Source organism: Ictidomys tridecemlineatus, chromosome 2 (assembly GCF_052094955.1).
Source record: "Ictidomys tridecemlineatus isolate mIctTri1 chromosome 2, mIctTri1.hap1, whole genome shotgun sequence".
Lineage (NCBI taxonomy): Eukaryota > Metazoa > Chordata > Mammalia > Rodentia > Sciuridae > Ictidomys > Ictidomys tridecemlineatus.
Window position 1 is genome coordinate 119624071 of NC_135478.1, and position 21875 is coordinate 119645945.

Sequence of the window (21875 nt, forward strand, 5' to 3'; positions counted from 1 at the left end):
ACATTTGATTTTCTTCTGATTTGTCATCGTTCTACCTTTGCCCTTGTCCCATCAGTCTAACTCTTTCTCGGGGCTGGGCTTCTCTAGGAGTCTCCTAAGTAGTCTGCATTACGCGCGCGCCTACAGCCCCTGCTCACTTCAAGGGGCGGGTCAGAGGCCTAGGCCACGCCCCGTACGACCCGTGGTGGCCCGCCCCTTTACTCCTCAACCAAGCGCCAGGGCCTACGCACGCGCTCCTGCTCGCGTCCCGGCTCAGCATCGGGAGCGCGCTCTGTGTGGCCGCTGCCGCCATGTTGTTGTGGTTGTGAGAAGGCGGTGGCAGGCGGCGGCGGCAGCGGTGCAGCCGGACTAGACGCTCCTGCGGCCCAGGCGCTGCCCCCCCGCCAGCCCTGGCTGGGAGCCTCGTGGGGGTGGCGGAGGAGGCCGTGCCGTGCCGTGCCGTGCCGAGCCTCGCCATGTCTTGCTCCCTGGTAAGAAGCCCACCCCCGGTCTTCTCGGGTGGTGAGAAGGAGCTGGAGGAGGGGCCGGCCTTGGCCGTGGCGCTGTGGCTGTCACCCTCTGAGGAGGCGTCGGCCTGCGGGGTTCTGGGGATGGTGTGTAGGGCCCGGGGAGAGGCGGTCTGGGTGGCTGCCGCCGCCAGGGGGAGGCGCGGGGAGTGGGAGCCCAGCAACCGGGCTCGCCCCAGACCCTAGGCTGGAGGGAGGCGGGGTCCTGGGCTGTGGCGGCCTTCCCGGTCCAGGCGAGGACGAGCTCGTGGAGCTCCTGGAGTGGGGCGCTGCCATTGGGGCCCGGCGAAATGCCGGCCGAACCCCGGGAGGTGGGTGTGCACCCTTCCTCCTGCCCTGGCTTTGTGGAGACTGTGTGGAGAGGCCGGAGGTCGGGGGCCTTAGGAGCCCCAGGCGAGCAGTGCGGGCCGGGCCTTGTGGGAAGGAGGAGTGGCCCCCTGACTGCAGCAGGGCATCCTCCTGACCTGGTAGTACTTGGGTGGGAAGGATACTTCGGGGGCGGTTGAGGAGCTCCAGAAACACTGGTCAGACAGCTCCACAAAAGATTACAGTGTTATTTCTTGGGGAGAAATTGTGCTGGATGTTTGCATCTCAGGACCCATAAGATGATATTGTTGGTTGTACTTTGGGCTGGAAACCTTATCTTACAATTATGGGGTAGATTTTATGGTCACTTTAATGGGTTCTCTGAAGTTTGATAATCTTGTGAGTTTTGCACATGGGCTACTGTTAGATATTGATGTTCTGGTGTCGTCTCCAGACTCAGGGCTAAATTCTTACTGTTTGACATCCACTTTGTTTTCTGACATACTTATTTTCATGTTAAAAATTAAGTGCACATATTCTAGTTGAGGTTCAGTTTAGTTTCTCCTAGCATGAACAGTGATTCCTTTAGAGGCTATGGTTGAATTCCAGGAGATTTTTTATTTTTATTTTTTTAATGTAAAATGTTTGTGATTTGTCCATGGAGAAGTGAGGGGCACCTTTCCCTTTTAGATTCAGGGCCGTTTCCGTAGGGCAAAAGACATGTTCTTTTTGCTTGGAGACTAAGTAAGCTGTGTTGGTAGTCTTCCCTTCTAGGGTCTATGACTTGGATAGGTAGGAAATTTACAGAATGACTGAATAAATTGGTTGCCTGCGAAGGCTTCTTTCAAGTGACCCAGAGCAATTTGAATGACCAGCAACCAGGGTGGTGTAGCCTCACTTGTACTTAATGGCAAACCATGGGAGAACTTGTCGGCCAGGTTCTTTAGTTCAGTGGCTACCTAGAAGTATTGTGGACTGTCTTACATGCTGATTGCAGGGACTTATGCAGTACCTGGTGAATTAAAATCTGAGCATGGAGCTTGGGAACCTATCATTACAAAGCTCACTGAATGATTCAGGTCATCCAGGTATGTGAACTGCCTTAGGTTGGGTTTTCTAAAGAATTCCTATTAATTAACTGACTTCTGAGAGAGCCCTTTTAATTGTGTATAGATCTGTTTAAGAATTTGAGAGGTTGGGAAGAAGAGAATGCATGAGAAACTGGAAATTGCAAATTGAACATCTCTTAAAATACAGTAGATTTATGTAGGGAAAGTAGGTTTGTTGCCAAGAAGTATTGGTTCACAAGTCATTAGGAATACATTTAATTAAATTAGATGCTTCTTAACTGGAGCCATATCCAGAGATAGAGAATCCAGAGCAAAGAAGCTAAGTTTGCTTCTGGCTCATAGAAGTGTGTATTGAAATTGCTTTCTGCCATCCTAACATCATGTTTGCTTCTAAACCATCTGACTCAGGTTTCTGGTAAAGTGAAGGGCGGAATGGGTGTGTTAGCAGTTATTGGAGACCAGGACTGTGAATTAGGAAGGTTTACTGTGCTTCAGGAAGTTTTTGAAATTTGCCCCAGGCTGTAAAGGGTGTTAAAGTCAGTTAAAATCTGTTTTAAGTCCTGGTTAACATCTTCTGTGGTAAAGTGGAATCCCAAGTTACTAAAGGAAGTATTCAAAGGGGGTGCGGTGAGGTTGTTATAAGTTTGAGAGAGGTGGAAGTGTTCTTATAGTTATGTAGTGGAAGAGTTTGGTAAATTTCCTGTCAGAAATATTTTTAGAGAGATGCACTTAGTTGTTCACTTCCAGAGTCAGAGATTGTATCTATTTTGTTCCTTGGTGTCCCTAGTACTTAGCAGTTCTTGACATATTTTATGTCCTCACATATTTTTTGAGTAAATATATAGTGTAGGTATGGGAAAAAATAGCTATGGTGGTTGATAGCATTAGTTATTAAAAGCTACTTGATATCTTGCATTGGATTAAAGAACCTGTTTTTAGTCCTTGTTGTTTGTAACTTTTGGTGTTCTGTAGTCTACCACTGAGCTATGTCCCCAGCCCTTTTTATTTTGAGATAGGGTCTAGCTAAGTTGCCCAAGCTGGCCTTGAACTTGTGATCCTTCTGCCTCAGTTTCTTTTTGTCTTCTGTTTTTGAGTCTTTGGGTGTTCTATGTTTTTTAGGTGTCAATGACTTTAAAAAAAAGCAATTCTATTAAATGCAGCAGTAGTGTGAACTCATAGGAAACTCTGGATTGGCAGTCAGATTTAAATTCTAATTCAATTTGTGTCATTAATTGCTGTTGGGAATGTCACTTAACTTCTTTGGGCTTCAGTTTCCTCATCTATGCAATTAAGGGCCTAGACTCATTGACTAGCCTGATTCTGCACATCTTTAATAATTTCTAGTTTGGTATTCATCTCATGTAGGTAATCTTTCATTTTAAAGAAACAAACTGTATTTGTCTTGAGTTTTGCTTTTAACTTGCAGATTTTATACATTGTCCAAAAGTGTTCTGGAAATTGAGTGCATGTTGTAAGTATTAGAGACAACATGCTTATGCTGTTGTAATTCATTTAGTGTTGAAATCAGATTGGTTTCAAATAGGGAACTTCATAATTTGGTGTGAAGTCATAAGAATGGTTTGGGAGAAGTTTGTGCAATTTATGTGGTGAGTTGTTTCTTACAGACCACCCAGTTCTGTATTTTCTATGGTGAATTTATATATAAATTTATAATTGGTAAAACATCAGTTTAAGACAAAGTATGGTATCACATTTGTATTGAATTGAACTAGGACTCTTGGTAATTTTAGAGGCTACCAAAGTTATTAGCTTGTCATTGCTATTTTTAATCTTAATTTTGTGATACTAATACTGGTATCATACTTTCATCTTCACTTTTGTTCTGTGTCCAGAAACTTAATATACCTTTTAAGTTCGTATTTATATCAGATATTCAGATGAAAACTGTTTTAGCATGACAGTGGGTTCATCAATATGCCTTGGGTTCAAGTCTAGGTTGGGCTCCTTACTAGGCCTTCTGTTTCTGGAATGCCACATAACCCCTTTGAGCTCCAGTTCCCTCATTAGTAAAAGGAGAAAGAGCAACCTCTCTGCTTGTTTTGCAGGTTGTCAGTGAAGATCGAATGGAATGGTGGTATTAAAAGCAATCTAAATATGTAGGAGGATGATATTAGAATCCTATTTTATTTTCTTGGAAGTGTTGAGTTGTGAAGCAGTAGTAAATGTGGTATATGTTGTTAAGTGCAGAATTTCCTAATGCCATTGATAGGGCAACAGAAACAGTTTCAGCTTCTGTGCTCTGTAGACACCTTTCAGCACTTGCAACTGCTAATAGAAATAGTCAGTGTTGCAGAGACTTTAGGGGTATCTGGGATATCTCATACATTTGCTACATTTCACCCATTTTCTTATGTTGGAGCTGTGATAGAAGGTGTTTGGGGTAAGTTCACTTTTTATGTAGTTTTAGAACTGTGTTGTCTAAATGACAGGTGGCAGTGTCATAGAGTAATGACATCATTGTGGTTATTTAGTGAGATCCTGTCTCAAAAAAAAAAAATAAAAGTGGGGGAGCTGGGATATAGGTCAGTGGTAGGTACTTGCCTACATGTGTGGAGCCCTGGGTTTAATTCCTAATACCTCCAAAAAATTTTTTTTTTCTTATTTTTGTGTGGTAAAACTTTGAAAGCATGGTACCTTGGCAGTGCAGATGGAATGACTGTAAAATAGTAAGACAAAACAAATGAAGTCAGAAGAAAATTGTAAGGTTGAGTTATATTAAATCTATTCTGTTAATGATGAAATATCTCATAGTTCTAAGTTGTTGATTTAGAACAACTTTATAAACAAAGTTAGCACATAAAATTATGCTAGTATGGGGCTGTGGCTGTGACTTATGGTAGAGGGCTTGCCTAGCATGTGGGAGGCACTGGGATCGATTCTCAGCACCATGTATAAATAAAGGTCCATTGACAACTAAAAAATATTTTAAAAAAATTATGCTAATATTCCTAAACACTTTTCCCCTTAAGATGGAGTATTGTTAACTTCAGAGGTATCGTCTTGGTGCTCTTGCAGAGCAGCATCTTGGACATGTCTAGGTTTAGATTTATTATGTACCTGTTTAAGTCTTTACACAGTGTTCAGAATGATTCTATTGTAAGATTTTCTGATTTTATTTCTCTAAGGTTCAAATCTAATTTATTAACTAAAGCATTGTAATTTAGTTGCAGAAGAGGTGAAAGTTCATTTAGTTTTCTGCATTGTTAATAGATTGATAATCTGACAAAATATGAAGAAATTATAAGTGTATATATCTTAACTTTTAAATTAAGTATTGAGAAATCCTGACTTAATTGGAAAGAATTGGTATTAAGACATGATGATTAGCTTGAAAATAAGATTGTTCTTTTTTTGTTCCTTGCCTATTATTTTTCTGTAAGGTATACCAAATACGTAATTGTTAAGTATTTATACTGATTCCACAAACCACATTGGAAAGAAGACTGTTTTTAATTTTGGAAGTGATACAGGGGTTTTAACTTGATTTTATTTTAAATTTAAAAATGAAATTATTTCTGATTATGAAACCTATCATATGTATTCACTATTAAAAAACCCACAAGAAACCAAAAAACAACTGTTGAGATAACACAGGAGAAAAAAGTAGAGATGGCTAATTCTACCATTAATATTTGGTGTTTTAATTTTTTCTTATTCATTATCTATTGAAGTGTTTTTTAAAGAACTGTTTTACCAGGTGTGGTGGTGCTTACCTGTAATTCATTGACTCCAGAGGCTGAAGCAGGAGGGTCAAAAGTTCAAGGTCAGCCTCATCAAATTAGTGAGGCCCTAAGCTACTTAGTGAGACCCTGTCTCAGAAGAAAAAATAAAAAGGACTGGGGATGTAGCTCAGTGGTAAAGCACCAGTCTGTTCAATCCTCAGTGCAAAACAAAAACAAAAACAAAACAACACAATTTTCTTTGTGATATTAATGTGATATACCTTCAATGGGTAGCGCTTTGTAATATGGAAGCATTATATTTTTGTTATGGATGCATTATAGTTTATAGCAATGTCAGTGGACATTGCCAACTTTTTTTTTTTTCTTAAAACAGTGTTGTGATGAATGTGTTTGGACATTTTTATATGATTGTGGTATTTTTTAAAACTTTTTTGTTGTTGATGGATATGCAATACCTTTATTGATTTATTTTTATGTGGTGCCGAGTATTAAACCTAGTGTCTCACATGTGCTCTACCACTGAGCTAGGACCCCAGCCCAATTGTGGATTTTTTTTTTCTTTTTAAGGATATTTAAAAGTGGACTTAGTTCAGAGGGATATGGATTTCTTTTTTTTTCTTTTTCTTTCTTTTTTTTTTTTTTTTAAAACTGGTGAATAATACTAGAGCCTTGCATATGTTAATAAGCAGACATTGTTAATGAACTGCACCCCAGTCTCTGGTATGTGTGTTTTAAATTTGTGTACACTCAGAATACCCTATAGATGTGATGTCTATTTTAAAATCCCACAAATAGCATATTAGTACCCAATTCCATATATTCTTTCTAGTGATTTACCGTCTTTAGTTTCTTGTTGGGAGTTTAAAATAGTTTGGATTAGTTTTTCTGTTGTTTTTTTTAGGCATCAGGACTTACTCTACAGTTAATTCTTCTATCTGCCCCCTCCACAAAGTTTAAGTAACAAAGGAGTACTTAAGATCAGTGATCTCCAAACTTTTTGATTGCTCTTTCCATCAGTAATAAAAAATTATTAATCCTCAATCCTTAGTATTTTTATAAGAATATACATATAGTACCCAATTATTGTGTATTTTATAGATTATAAGCCAAAAACTTAACTAGGATGAGAATTAAAATTCAGATATCTTCTTCCTTTACCCCAGTGGAGCATCTTGGTACTCCTTGAGGTATATTATACTCTGCTTTGGATACTTAAAATTTACATTTGGATAATTAAAGAATTTAATAATGGGTTTTTATGGATCATTGAATTTTTTTTGGTATTTACTAGTTTTACTGATCATCCTGTTTAGTTGGAATATGATAGTCTTTAAAGTGTCCCATGCTCTTGAGACTTATGTTTGTGATAAGAACAAATATAAATTTAAGGCACTTACTTGATACTTTTTGTCTTTGTTGAGATAGCTGAATTTGAAAAGGACCAATATTAGTCTAGGAAACAATGTAAATAATTACTCTATTTCTTTTAGATATGAAGAATTGAGGGCTGGAGTTTTGCCTCAGGGGTAGAGCACTTGCCTATCATGGTATGAGGCGCACTGGGTTTGATTCTCAGCACTGCATATAAATTAATGAATACAATAAAGGTCCATAAATATCTAAAAATATTTTTTAAAAAAGAATTGATTTTATGTGGAGTATATTCTTAAAAATCTATGCTTTATAGAAAGAAGTTTAGTTTTATATCCCTGTTTTTTTTAAGAATTGAGGTCTTAAAGACTGAGTGAAGGATGAATAATTACTACTTGCTTTCCTTTGCTTGCAAAGTACCACAATTAACCTGTCACTCCAACTCTGTTTGGAAGAGTTGAGCCTATAACATTTCAAGAATGCTTTCTTGGGTTGAAACTTTCCATGATGAGTCTTAGATTAAAAGGTAACTTTTTTAAAAGTTTGAATTAGTTGCTTTTGTGCCCTATCCCATAAGTTATTAAATCAGAAACTGACTTTTTATTTATAGAAGGACACAATATTTTTCTTTTATTTTTATGTAGTGCTGAGGATCCCATCCAGTGCCTCACATGTGAAAGGAAGGCTTTCCACCTCAGAGCTACAACCTCCCTCCTCTTTTAAAAGTAGAAAAAATACCTTTCTGAAAACTTATTTTCAGTTATTTTGTATGGGTCATTATCAGAGAAAGATAATGTTAATATATTAGAGATTATGGAGAGAGATTGTTAAGCAACTTTAGTTGTTTTTTTTTTTTTTTTGGTGCCAATTAAAAGAAATGAGAGAGCTGGGTGTGGTGGGACATGCCTGTAATTAGAGTTACTTGAAAGACTGGGGCAGAATATTTGCAAGTTCAAGGCCAGCCTGGCAACTTAGTGAGACTGTGTCTCAAAATAAAAAATTAAAAGGCCTGGGATATAACTCAGGGGTAGGTAGCACTTGCCTAGCATGCATTAGGCCCTGGGTTTAAGCCCCAGTACCACCTCCCCCCCCTCCCCCCCCCCCCCCCCCGCCACACACACACACACAAAAGGAATGAGATAATTTATATTGAAGATGATTTACTACATACAGTACGATTTACTACACACAGTACTTTGGACAAAAGGCCACTATCCCTTTTTTCCTATAGTAGCATGATTTATAAGGCACTTTCATATGTATCTTCTTAGATCCCCACACAGATTTGAGACCAACCTTTGCAAGGAATGTTATAACTTGCTTAGGGCCACATGTAGAGGGTATGATAAAATTTTTAAAGAGGTAGATTCAAAGCTTCAGAAGTAAGGCTCTTCTCTCCCTCACTCCCTAGAACTTAACCCATTTTATCCCATCCTTCTAGATGTGCAACACCTACAAAAAACTTAGATTGAGCAACAAAACAAGTCCCACTTATGGTAACTGAAATAAGTATGTTTACAGAATTGAAAATGTGGGACTTAATGGGCTAATACACTGCCTGGAACAGAGTAAGCTACAGAATTTACGTACTGTTTAAACTCTTACATGTTTACTTACTCATGTAAATAAGTTTATAGTGTTATATTAACAATTAAATTTTCTGTGGTTAGAGTATTCATGTGATGTGAACAGAAAATATTAATTAATTTTAGACCAGTATTTCAGATATCCTTTATTTTTCATACCAGGGATTGAACCCAGGAGTGTTTAATCACTGAGCCAATATCCAGCCCTTTTTATTTTGAGATAGGGTCTGAGTTGTTGAGGCTGACTTTGAAAATGCCATCCTCCTGCCTCAGCCCTCCCATGTTGCTGGGGCTACTGGTATGCATCACTGCGCCTGACTGGAACTTGTAGATGTCCTTTTACCTTCTCTTAAGATATTTTCAAGGGACAAAAAAGTTAGTATTGATATAATTTTTACCTCTTATTGGCAAGAGTGTGTATGTGAATATATGAATATTATTTACATTGTGGACTACTACTCAGTAAGGAAACCATACTCAATTAGTTGGTTCTTTTTTGTAGTTCTGGGGATTTTTAACCCAGGACCTTGTACATGCCAGGCAAGAGCTCGCTCTACGACACTGAGATACTTCCCCAGCCCTGTATACTGGTTCTCTAAATATGGACTCTGTAGTTTGCCGTGGGGTGAATGTAAAGTAGCAAGTATGATTCACCTTATCTGTCTTATTTTCTTCAGTTACCTGTACACATGATTTTGACTTATTCAGTAAACACTGAAGAAAATTATTCTTTCAGAGAACTAGTATACTGTTTTCTCTGGTTCTGTGATTACTTAAAATCCTGTTCGTAAGTGAATTACCGTACCTTTTATACACAGGAGTAACCCTGGAAAGACATGAGAGGAAATACTAATAGTGATTATTTCTGGGGACTTTTCTGCTTCATATTCTTTTATAGTTTCCCAGTTTTCCATAATAAGCATGTATGACTTTATAGTTTGGAAAAAGTGAATTTTGAAGGTTTCATTTTTCATTGGGTATCTTATGAAGATTTAAGTCAGACACCAGTGAGAAAGGGGTAAAACTGGCTCCAGTTTCTAAGCAGAGAGGCAGCTGTAGGAGTGGTATGGAAGGAATGGGGCAGGCAAGCTGATTTGAACTTTCTCATTGTAAACTCCACTCTGACTGAAGACGGTCTGGGTTTTGATCACAATTAAACCCAAGAGGACTTTCAATGTGTTTTTTTTTTCTTCCTAATAGGCTGATTGAATGATACAGTAAAAAAATGTGTTTCTATGAACTAGGTCAACACAGGATTCAGCCTACAGTCTAAGTCAGTTCTCTTGCTGAGTTATAACTAACTTGAACAAATTATGTAGATTGTGTGTATTTAAAATATCAAGTGATGTTACCACAACTCAGCTCAGATGTGCTATGAATTTTGTATATGTAATACGAATTGCAAGATATTTGGACAGACAATTTTATTAAGACAGTATGGTCTCATTGAAGTTTTGATCTTAAGGTGCCTCTGAGAGTTGTCATTAATTTATATACTCATCTGGAAATATTTTTCGGAGCTCTTTAGAGTTTAAGTGATTAGAGTTTGTCAGCTTTTGCTGTTACTGTACATTTATAGTGCCATAAATACTGGTGTGAATGGATGACATATTCAAAAGGGTTAGATTTCCATGTTAAAATAGTTGTAATTTTCTACCCTTACTTTATCCTTTTTCTTTCTTTTTGTATGGTATTAGGGCAGGAGCCCAGGACCTTATGCATGCTAGGCAAGTGGTCCATCACTGAGCTACATCCCTAGTCCTTTAAAAAAATTTAATTTTGAGATAAGGTTCCTTAGCTGGCCTTGCATTTTGAATCATTCTCCTTTAGTTAAGCTGGGAATACCACTATGCCTTCCCTTACTTTATTTTTATTTATTTTTTAAAGAATAAGATTAAAATTGAAGACTAGTTGATAATAAAGGTAGCACCAGCATACATTTTTAGGAGTTAGGTTGGGGTGTGTGTGTGTGTGTGTGTATGTGTTTATGTGTATATACACACACATACGAGAGAGAGAGAGAGAGAGAGAGAGAGAGAGAGAGAGAGAGAGAGAGAGAGAGAGAGAGAGGGGGGGGGGAGGGGGAGAGGGGGAGGGGGGAGGGGGAGAGGGGGAGGGAGGGAGGGAGGGGACACACAGGAGAGAAATATATATTTTCAATGCTGGGTATTGAACCTAGAACTCCATGCATGCTAGGCAAGTGGTCTACCACTGAACTATACCTCCAGCTACCTAGGAACTTTATGGTAAAAAAAAATAACAGGCTTGTTAAAAATAAATCTGTAATAGAAGTTGATGAAGTGTGCTGGGTATGGTGGCGCACTCCTGTAATCCCAATGATTATATATTTGAGACCAGTGTCAGCAATTTAGCGAGTCCCTGTCTCAAAGAATAAAAAGGGCTAGGAATGTGGCTCAGTAATTAAGTGTCCCCTGGGTTCAATCCTGATACCCCCCCATCCCCCCAATAAAAGTCTGTAAGGTATATTTTCCTCTTTTCTCCAAATTCTACAATCCTGGCTTAAGGGTAAATTGGAAATATTTTTTAAATTTAGAAAAATTTACAGAGTAATTTCTTGGGGAATAGAATTATGTTTGACTTTTTAAGATTTTTTTTGGTTGTTGTTGTAAATGGACACAATACCTTTATTTATTTACTTACTTACTTTTGTGGTTCTAAGAATCCAACCCAGGGCTTCACACATGCTAGGCAGGCACTCTACTACTGAGCTACAACTCCAGCCCAACAATTTTTTTTTTGCATTTGACAACTATTGATGCTTTTATATTAAAGTTAACTACTATACTTATTTGTACTATTCCCGGTTCATGTAGGTCTGTTCAGAAAGGGGGCTATCTAAGAGCTGCTGAGATAGAAAGCTTCATAATATAAGACAATTAATGTATTAAGATTATATGGTAGAGACTAGGAGGAGTCTTGGGTTTATATAGATAAGGCATACAAAGTTATGTTTGGGAAAATTTTAGTTTTGTTGAATAAAAGATAAGATAAAGGAGTCGAAGATAAGCTTGTAAAAGTGTTGGAATTTTTGGGCTGGGGTTGTGGCTCAGTGGTAGAGCGCTTGCCTCACATGTGTGAGGCACTGGGTTCAAATCTCAGAACCACATGTAAATAAATGAATAGAATAAAGGTTTGAGGTAGGAAGAACGGTAAGCCTAGCCTGGATGAGCTCTTGAACCTTGAAGAGCAAGTTGAGGACCACATTTGGGGGGGGTGATGGGAGAAAATAGAAGATTTAATATTCGATTAATGAGACATGATGGAAGCCAAGGAGATGAGAAGATTTTGGATTCGGTGGTCCATACTGGTCATTTGTCACTAAGGGCTAAGTAAGTAGGAGGTAACATAGCACATGTAGAAACTAGTGCTGTTCAGTAGAACTTCTTGTGATGAAATGTTTGCTATCCATGGTGTCTAGTATATATTGAACACTTGGAATTTGGCTAGTGCAACCAAGGGACTCAATTTTAAATTTTCATTTAATTTTAATATGTTTATTATTTTTCCTTTTTAAAAAACATATAATACCTATATTTTGTTTATTTAGTTTTTTTAATGTGGTGCTGGGGATTGAACCTAGTGCCTCATGTGTGCTAGGCAAGCATTCTACCACTGAGCCACAACCCTAGCCCCTCAATGTAAGTTTAAATAGTTACATGTGGCTAGTGGTTACCATGTTGGACAGTGCTGATTATGGAATCATAAAATGAAACAGTGATGTAGATAGCAGTTGGCAAGATAAAATGGAAGCATTTAGTTATTTAAAAATTTCATTGCCCAGTGCTATTAAAATGCTATTGGAATTATATAGTGTAGTTTTTTCCTTTTTTGGAATTGGAGATGGAACCCAGGGCTTTGTGTATGTTGGCTAGTTTTTCAAACACTCAGAATTGTATGTTTTTTTTCCATCTTGTTCAGTATTGGTCGTAGTTAATTGATGACAATTCTTTAATGGAATTGTAATATGAAATATTTTTGTGACTTCTCTATCCTTTTTTCCCCTAGTCTTTAAAAAAGTTATATACATTTTAGTTATGAAAGACTAATATATTTCTTGAGACCATTTGGGTTTCTTTGTTTTCTGAAACTAAAAGTAGCTTTGGGAATTTCTTAGAAATCTAATTGGAAAGAGGAATTGCCAGCAATACTGTATTTGCCTTTTAAGTTAATATTTTACATATTTTATTGCTTGAAAAATAGTTTTCTTTGAGAATAATTCATGATTTGAATTTGAATTTTTTTCCTAGTTTTTTTTTTTTTGGTTGATGGATCTTTAATTATTTATATGAGGTGCTGAGAATCGAACCCATTGCCTTGCACATGCCTACCTGAGCTATAACCACAGCCCAGAATTTGAATGTTTGATAATGTTGATAGAACTACTTTTTTACTTACTTAAATGCATTATATTTGCAAGATGTGGCTCCATTTCAATAAAGTTTTAAAGACAAGACAAAATGATTAGATGGGAATGGAAGTCAGAATAATGATTGTCTTTGGGAGTGAGAACAGTGGAGATCACAGAGGTCCTGGTAATGACTTGATCAGGGTTGTTGATTTAATGGTTGTGATTAGTTTATGAGAATCATTGAGTTGTGTAATTATGATGTACATTTTTTTGTATGTGTGTCATATCTCAGTTAAAAACGTTTGCCCCTAGGCTGAGGTTGTAGGTCAGTGGTAAAGTGCTTGCCTACTACATGTGAGCCACTGGGTTTGATCCTCAGCACATTAAAAATAAAGGGGGCTGGGGATGTGGCTCAAGCGGTATCGCGCTGGCCTGGCATGCGTCTGGCCCAGGTTCAATCCTCAGCACCACATACAAACAAAGATGTTGTGTCTGCCGAAAACTAAAAAATAAATATTAAAAAAATGTATTCTCTCTCTCTCTCTCTCCCCCTCCCTCTCCCTCTCCCTCCCCCCCTTTAAAAATAAATAAATAAATAAATAAAGGTATTGTGTCCATCTAAAAATATTAAAAAAGTTGTTCCCTATATTATGGTCTTAGAGCTATTTGTTATATTGGAATAAAATTAAGATGCTTATACACAAAGCACATTTCTAGTGTAAATAAAAGGCAGATCCATTTCCTTAAAATTTCATAGGTGTATGAATAACTTCCTGAGTTTAAGAAAAATTTTTTTTAGTTGTAGATAAACAAATAAAATAAACGCATTCTATTTTTCCAGTGCCTCACATGTGCTAGGTCAGTGCTCTGTCACTGAGTTAGAGCCCCAGCCCTCTTCCTGAGGTCGTTTACCATTTTTATTTAATTTTTTTTTGGTGCTGGGAATTGAACCCAGGGTCTTGAGTATACTAAGCATATGTTCTACCACTGACCTAAATCCTCAGCTCAGTGTGTTTAAATCTTAAAGGGTAGGGAATCTGAAATAAAAGCTACAAGGTTATCCCATTTGGTGCTTATTATATATTTGGATAAAATATTTCCTTAGTGTAAGGTAATGTTCTTTCAAACATTCTAAGTTAAAGGCAAGTTGTTTGAATTTACTTGTTAGGGAATGTCTTACCTTTAATATAATACTGCTATATAGAATTACGTATTTTAGGGCTGGAGTTGTAGCTTAGTGGTAGAGCACTTGCCTAGCGCATGTGAGGTACTGGGTTCAATCTTCAGCATCACATAAAAATAAATCAAATAAAGGTATTTTTTCCATCTACAACTAAAAAAAATTACATATTTCATGTATCCTAAGTGTCCTTGAATTTGTATCTTTATTATTGTATCTGTATAGCTTACTCCATTTGGATATTGAAGCAGCTTTTTATGGCCTTTCAGTGCATATTTAAGTTTATGCACCAAAACCCTGCATAAGCATATTTTAAATTATAGCAAGTATCTTAATTCATATATATTAGGTTCCCCCCAACTCCGCAAATAATTACACAGGCATTTACTGATAAGCCTGAAACAAGCTCTGAGTATTTGAAAGTTCAGATTTATCCAGAGTATTTGCTCCCATGTTAGTTTTTTTTTTTTTTTTTTTTTTTTTTTTTGGTACCAGGGATTGAACCTAGGGGCACTTAACCAGTGAGCCACATCCACAGCTCTTTTTTTTGTATTTTATTTAGAGACAGGGTCTTGCTAAGTTGCTGAGGCTGACTTTGAACTCAAAATCCTCCTGCCTCAGTCTCCTGAGTTGCGGAACACTGGGATTACAGGTGTGTGCCACTGCACCCGGCCCTGTGTTATCTCTAGCCCTTTTTATTTTTTCTTTTGAGATAGGGAGGCCCTAAGCAACTAAGCAAGGCCCTAAGTTGCTGAGGCTGGCTTTAAACTTGCAATCCTGCCTCAGCCTCCTGAGCTGCTGGGATTACAGGCATTTACCATTGCACCTGGCAGTTTTTAAAGTTTATAGGAAAAACTTTGGGGTCTTCTGAAAGATACGAATAATAGTAAACAAATGAGTAGTTATTTAATCTCACTTTGTACACCTGAAAGCATCAACTGTCTATTATTTTATTCAGAGTATGGAGCTTCCCAGTCTTGCTCAATGGATGTTCATCCATCCCTCCCACTATTCTCAGCAATTTTTTATCTTTTCAAAACTAAGAATTAAAAAATTTTAAAACAGATCCCTTTAAAAAGGTACAACAAAGTATATATTTTTTCCTCCAGTGTTATTACTTGATATAGAAACATTAAGGTGACATTTCCTTCTTCAGTGATATATAAAAATTTACATGTACCCACTTGTATAAAATCTCAAAGAAAATTATCAGGAGGTTTTTTTTTTTTTTTTGAGAGAGAATTTTTTAATATTTTTAGTTTTCGGCAGACACAAAATCTTTATTTGTTTGTGGTGCTGAGGGTCAAACCCAGCGCTGCACGCATGCCAGGCCAGCGCGCTACCACTTGAGCCACATCCCTAGCCCAATCAGGACTTTTTATAGAACATTTTTTGATACTTGCATATAAGAGAATCTTTTAACATGATGACATATAACTTTTGTATTATTCAAAATCTCATCTCTTACTAAAACGTGAATGGCTTGCTTGGGTATGTACCTATCTTTTCTATAATAAATACTTTGAGTCTTTTGAAATGCAGTGTTTTGGCCACATTCCAGCTCCTTACTGAAGTATGGTTTCATGATAAACCTAGCAAAAAGCACATTGGCAGTAATCCAGAAGCTGACTCACCAAGAAGTAATGATAGACACTTTGAAGGGAATGACCTATGCCAGGATCACATTTCAAAGCTTCTTGCTATGATTACATCAGTGAAAAGCAGCCAAGAAATCAAGATGAGATCTTGCTTGTACCTCCTGGGAGTAATGGTACATAGGAAGGATGTCCATTGTAGGATACAAGTAAAACTTGTTCCCTGACGATCTTGTAAAATTTGGGGGGTGGGGAACAAATTGAGAAGTCGGAATGGTGGTGACCCTTTGAGACTTCAGTGCCTGATATGCCTTTTTCCTTTTCTGGGTCTGGATGGGAATAGCTAAGGGTTAACTAAAGAAGCTCAATGTGTATCAGTTTTCTAGAGCTAAGGGAATATACTTAGCTCAGTAGTAAGCACAAGTATCATGTTTGTGTCAGACACTACAGCTACTGTTTCCTAATTAGACCAGAAGAAACCAAAGCAAGACCAATATCAGTTCAGTTTTGAGGAACTGTCCTTTGCCTGTTAGCATTGCATGTTTTAGAAGTAAAAAATAGTATGAAAGTGAACTTGCTTCAATACTGTGAAATGCATGCTAACTCTGATGGTTTTTGTGGATTAGTGATTGCAGCTCCATTTGTAAATCCAATTTCATACCAGCTTTTCTAGGTGGCCAACTAATGTTTTATAATTGCTTCCAAAGATCACTAAACTATTGGCTGTAAGTGAAAATAGCAGAAGTATGCCTTTTTCATGTCCAAAGTTGCCCTCAAAGATAAGAAATAACCTAAATTACCTCAAAATGTTTTTCAAGGTAAGGCTAAATGAATATGCCACAGTGACAGACTGACTCATTTTATTACAGAACTATTTTTCAATAAAAGGTGTTAAACATGATAGTATTTTAATATAGAATACTGTGGAAATTGCTTTTAATTATTTGCTGTTTTCTCTTAAGCATAATATTTAGGAATAAAAAGTTTTCAATATTTTCTCCAGAATGTGCTTCTCAAAAGTTAAAAGTGAGCTGGCATGGTAGTGCACATCTGTAACCCCAGTAGCTCAGGAGGCAGGAGGATTAAGACCAGTCTCAGCAGTTTAGTGAGGTGCTAAGCAACTTTAGCAAGACCCTGTCTCAAAATAAAATATAAAAAGGGCTGGGATGTAGCTATGGTAAAGTGCTCCTGGGTTCAATCCCTAGAACAACAACAACAAAAAAGTTTAAAGTGAGCTAGGTATGGTGGTCCACATGCCTATAATCCCAGACACTTGGGAGGCTGAGACAGGAAGATTGCAAATTTGAGGCCAGACTGGGAAACTGAGTGATGTATTGTCTCAGAATAAAATTAGAAGGAGCTGGGATGTAGTTCAGTGGTAGAGTACTTGCCTAATATACACCAGGTCTTGGGTTTGGGTCGGAGTTTGTCGGTGATGGTAGTTAAAAATGCTTTTTTTAAATTAAAGAAACATTCTACTTTGTAGCATTTGAGACTACAAATCCCCAGTAATTTCTCTTAAAATTTTTTCAGCCTTTTTAAGATAGTGTCATTGCCCCCATCTTTATTTTTTTAGTTGTAGTTGGACACAATACCTTTATTTACTTTTATGTGGTTCTGAGGATTGAACCCAGGGCCTCGCATGCACTAGACGAGCGCTCTACTGCTGAGCCACAACCCCAGCCTGCCCCCATCTTTAAACTTTTTTTTTTTTTTTTTAAGGTTCTGGGTATGTACCCACAGCTTTGCACATGCTGGGCAAGCCATTTATCACATTTACACCCAGTCTTGCTCTTTTGCTTTTGATTTGGCCCCATCTATGCTATTTCTACTTAATTTCTTATGATTTAACTTGCATCTGTAAATTATTTATTAACTAGCTTTATGACTTGGGCAAGTTATCTCTGTGCCTTAGTTTTCCTCTCTGTAGAATGAGGATAATAATATAACTTATCATATAGTAGTGTTGTAAGATTAAATGACCAATAAATGGTGAAGCACTTAATAGAATGTTCTTTGTGTATTGGCTTAAAATTATTATAAGCAAAGACCTTGACTCCTCCCTTATAGCAGCTCTTCATTTATTTTTTAATTTTGGGTAAACAGGGTTTACTCAGAACGTAACAGAACTTTGTAATTAAGGAATAATAATTTTTTTTTCTTCAGTACTAGGGATTAAATCCAGGGCTTTGCACATGCTTGTCAAGGCCTTATCATTGAGTTATACCCCTAGCCCTAAAATTTTAAAAATGGGTCTTCCCTTTCTCTTGGCTAAAATACCATATATAAGCTTACTAAATTGACTTTTTAATGCACATTTTCCCTTTTCTCCCACCGTGTTAGACTTTTCTGTAATTATAGGTAAGTGGTTTAGTATCAGGAGTTAGATTATTTTTTTATAATTAGTAGATTATTACTAATTTCTAGATTATATTTTTTTGTTGTTATTTTGGTACCAGGAATTGAACCCAGAGGCAACCACTGAGCCACTTCCCTAGCCCTTTTTTATTTGAAGATAGAGGACCTAAGTAACTTAGGGAGACACTGAAGTTCTGAGGCTGGCTTTGAACTTGCGGTCCTCCTGCCTCAGCTGCTGGGATTACAGGTGTGCACTACCTCATCTGTTTTTCTAGGTTACATTCTTTTTTTTTTTTAATATTTTTTTAGTTGTTGATGTACCTTTACTTTTTATTTATTTATATATGGTGCTGAGGATCAAACCCAGTACCTCACATATGCTAGGCAAGTGCTCTGCCACTGAGCCACAATCCTAGCCCCTAGATTACATTCTTAAACCAGATTTTTTTGAACATTTAGGGGTCCCTTTTTAACACTTAATTATACCATTAAAAGGAATATAGTATTCACTGAATCTTTTTTTTTACATTTTTTATTACATAATTTTTATTCACATAATTGTTCTGTTTTATTGTTATCTCTAGTTCATGATATCAAAAAAAGTTAACATTTATATAGTGGGAAATTTTCACTTTTAGATTATTTAGCAAAGATTCCCATTCCTAATTTCTGTTGCCTTATAACTTGAAAATGTATGTCAGATGTGGCCAGTTTTGTACTGCTTTTCCTTGTAATGTTGATAGAAGAGATTGGCATTTGTCACTAAGGGCCAGTAGGCATTTTTTTTCCCTCTCACTGGTATTGATACAGATAAGAGGAGCAAGCCTTTCCTTTTCCTGAAGCTCAGACTGCTCACACCTTCACCCTGTTCTGAATGAGGACAAAAAGGGAAAGAGGAGCATTAGATGAGAAAATGAGGAGATGGCACTGAGCCTTTGAGGCCCTGAGGTCTTTAGTTCTTTGTTTCTATGCACCATCTCCAAATCCTGTAAGACAATAAGTTCTGATTTTGTTTGAGTTTAACTTGGGTTTCTTTCACTTTAATTTGAAACTTCTAGTTCATCCTATATTAATCTGAATTCTTATACTGGGCTTCCAAAGTATTTAAAGATAATCTGGATTGTAATCTCAGGGTAACATACTAAGGTAAATTTAGCTTATATATGAATTAATAGTCAGAATCAGTGGAATGGAAATAATAAAGCATCTCATTTGTTAATGACCCTTGCTTAGAAGAAAAATTATTTATAAGGAATATTATTCCTTTCTCTATATACTTACACAGAGTAGGAGTTTCCTTTAAAGAGAAGGGAAGAGATAAAGTCAGGATATTAATAATTTCATTGATTAGGTATAAATATCTTTTTTATGCCTGGGGATTGAACCCAGGTGCCTTACTTCTGATCTACATTCCTTAGTCCTTATTTAATTTTGAGATGGGATCTTTTGCTGAGACCGGCCTTGAATTTGTGATTCTCTTGCCTTAGCCTGTCAAGTTGCTGGGATTACAGGTGTGCACTGCCATGTGTGGCTTATTATTTTTAAATAAAGTAGCTATGGTAGCTATAGGAGGGACAGAAAGGAGGTAAGAAAACCTGGGTGAAAAGCATGACAGAAGAGAGCTAAGTTTGGTAGACATTGGGAAACCATTAGTAATTGATTGTCAATTTTAGAGAGGTATGATTTGTACAAATTTTACTTTTCTTGGATGTCATATTGTCTCCTTCTGGGTTAAATGCTAGGCTTCTTGGAGAGGAGTTGGTGACAGAAATGAAGAAAAATTTTTGTTTTCTTTAGATTGACATTTTGTTGTTGTTGTTGTTGTTGTTACCTGGGATTGAACCCAGGGGCACTTAATGAGCCATATTTCTATCCCTTTTTTATATTTTAGAGACAGGGCCTCTAAAGTTGCTTAGGGCCCAAGTTGCTGAGGCTGGCTTTGAACTTGATCCTCCTGCTTCAGCCTCCTGAGCTCCTGTGATTACAGGTGTACATCATGGTGCCCAGCCTTGTAATTTCTTGATTACCAGTCTTGGAAATCACATGTTTTGCAAATGTGTTCTCATAGTTTGTGGTTTTCTTTTTTCTTAATAGTGTCTTCAGAGAACAAAACAATTTAATTTCTATGTAGTCCAAGTGGCTGTCCCCCCTCCCCCCAATAGATAATGCTCTTTGTATCTTATTTAAGGATTTGTTTCTAAGGTCACTAATGTTTTCTTTATTTTTCTTCCAGAATTTTTTTTTTTTTTTAAACCAGGGATTGAACTAAGGAGTACTCAATCACTGAGCAACATACCCAGCCCTATTAGGTATTTTATTTAGAGACAGGGTCTGAGTTGCTTTGTACCTCGCCTTTGCTGAGGTTGGCTTTGAACTTGTGATCCTCCTGCCTCAGCCTCCCTAGCTTCTGGGATTACAGGAATGCACCACCACACCTGGCTATTTTTTTTTTAACTTTTTATAACTTTAGGTTTTACATTTAGTCTATGAAACGCTTTGAATTAAAGTTTGTATAATGAGTGAAGTAATGATGGAGGTATTTTTTTTTTGGTACTAGTGATTGAAACCCAGTAGTGCTTAAACACTGAACTGAGCCCCATCTCCATATCTCCCCAGCCCTTTTGGAAAGGATCTCATTAAGTTGTCTAGGCTGGCCTCAAACTTGTGAACCTCTTGCCTCAGTCTCCCTAGTTGTTGGGACTGTAGATGTGTGCTACTGTACCTGGCTTGCTATTTGCTTTCTATTTATCTCATATATTTTGTTTTTCTCTCATGGACTTGATTAAGTATTTTGGAATATTTTATTTTATCACCTCTACTGTATTAGTTATATTTAATTGTAATTTTTAATTAACCCTGTGGTAGAGTCCATGTTTAGCATTAAACTATATCCCCAGCCCTGTTTTATTTTTTCCATGACTACTATAGCATTTACAAAGGCACAACCTACTTTAAAGTATAACTATACTACTTCATGTATTAAATAAGAACTCTATGGTAGTGTATCTCTGTTTTCCCACCTCCTGTCCATTTTCCTATTGTTTTACATTTTATTTTTAGATATATTACAAACTGGTATATTTTAGTCAGTTTTTTTCACTGCTGTGACCAAAAGGCCTGACAGAAACAATTTTAAGAAGGAAAGTTGATTTTGGGACTTACGGTTACAGAGGTCTCAGTCCAGTGGTGGCTGACTCCATTCCTTAGGGCCTGAGGTGAGGCAGAACATCACGGAGGAAGTGTGTGGCAGAGGAAAGCAGCTGGGGACATGGTACCAGGAAACAGGAGAGCTCCCCTTACCACAGACAAAATATATAAATCCCAGAGGCACACCCTCAGAGACCTACCTCCTCCAGGCACATCCTACCTACAGTTACCACCCAGTTAATCCCTATCAGGAGATTAATGCACTGACTAGATTAAGGATCTCATTACCCAATCATTTCACCTCTAAACCTCTTGCAGTGTCTCACAGGTGAGCTTTTGGGGATCATCTAATATCTAAACCATTAACAACCATGATTCATTGTTATTATTATTTGTTTTAAACAGTTGCTCTTAAAGAGGAAAAGATGCATTTATCTGAATTCTTCAAGGCTTGTTTTTATTAAAACTTTGTTAGACTAGGCCTGGAGAGAGAGAGACCTTTGCCATAGGGCTAGTTTAGCCCAGTTTTTAAGGTCTTAGCTGAATGTCCTTAGCTAAATAAAACATCTTTGGTCAGAACCAAAATGTCTGTGTTGACTTTGATAATTAAGTTTAAAGTTCTCAAGTAGTTGCTTGTTACCTAATGATTGATTCTTTATCCATGGAATCTCACCCATCACATG

General features: G+C 37.3%; 1 protein-coding gene across 6 annotated transcripts in view; it reads left to right on the top strand.

Annotated features, from left to right (window-relative positions):
- Positions 1–233: 233 nt before the first annotated feature.
- Mtmr3 (myotubularin related protein 3) overlaps positions 234–21875 on the top strand; it is a 122081-nt gene continuing 100439 nt past the window's right edge. For 3 of the 6 annotated variants that reach the window (XM_078039700.1, XM_078039698.1, XM_078039702.1), the window contains exon 1: positions 236–470. The gene's annotated coding sequence lies outside the window, so the exon portion shown is untranslated. Of the gene's footprint in view, positions 471–21875 lie in introns of all 6 variants that reach the window. The other 3 variants (XM_078039701.1, XM_078039703.1, XM_078039704.1) reach the window with 2 other exon arrangements.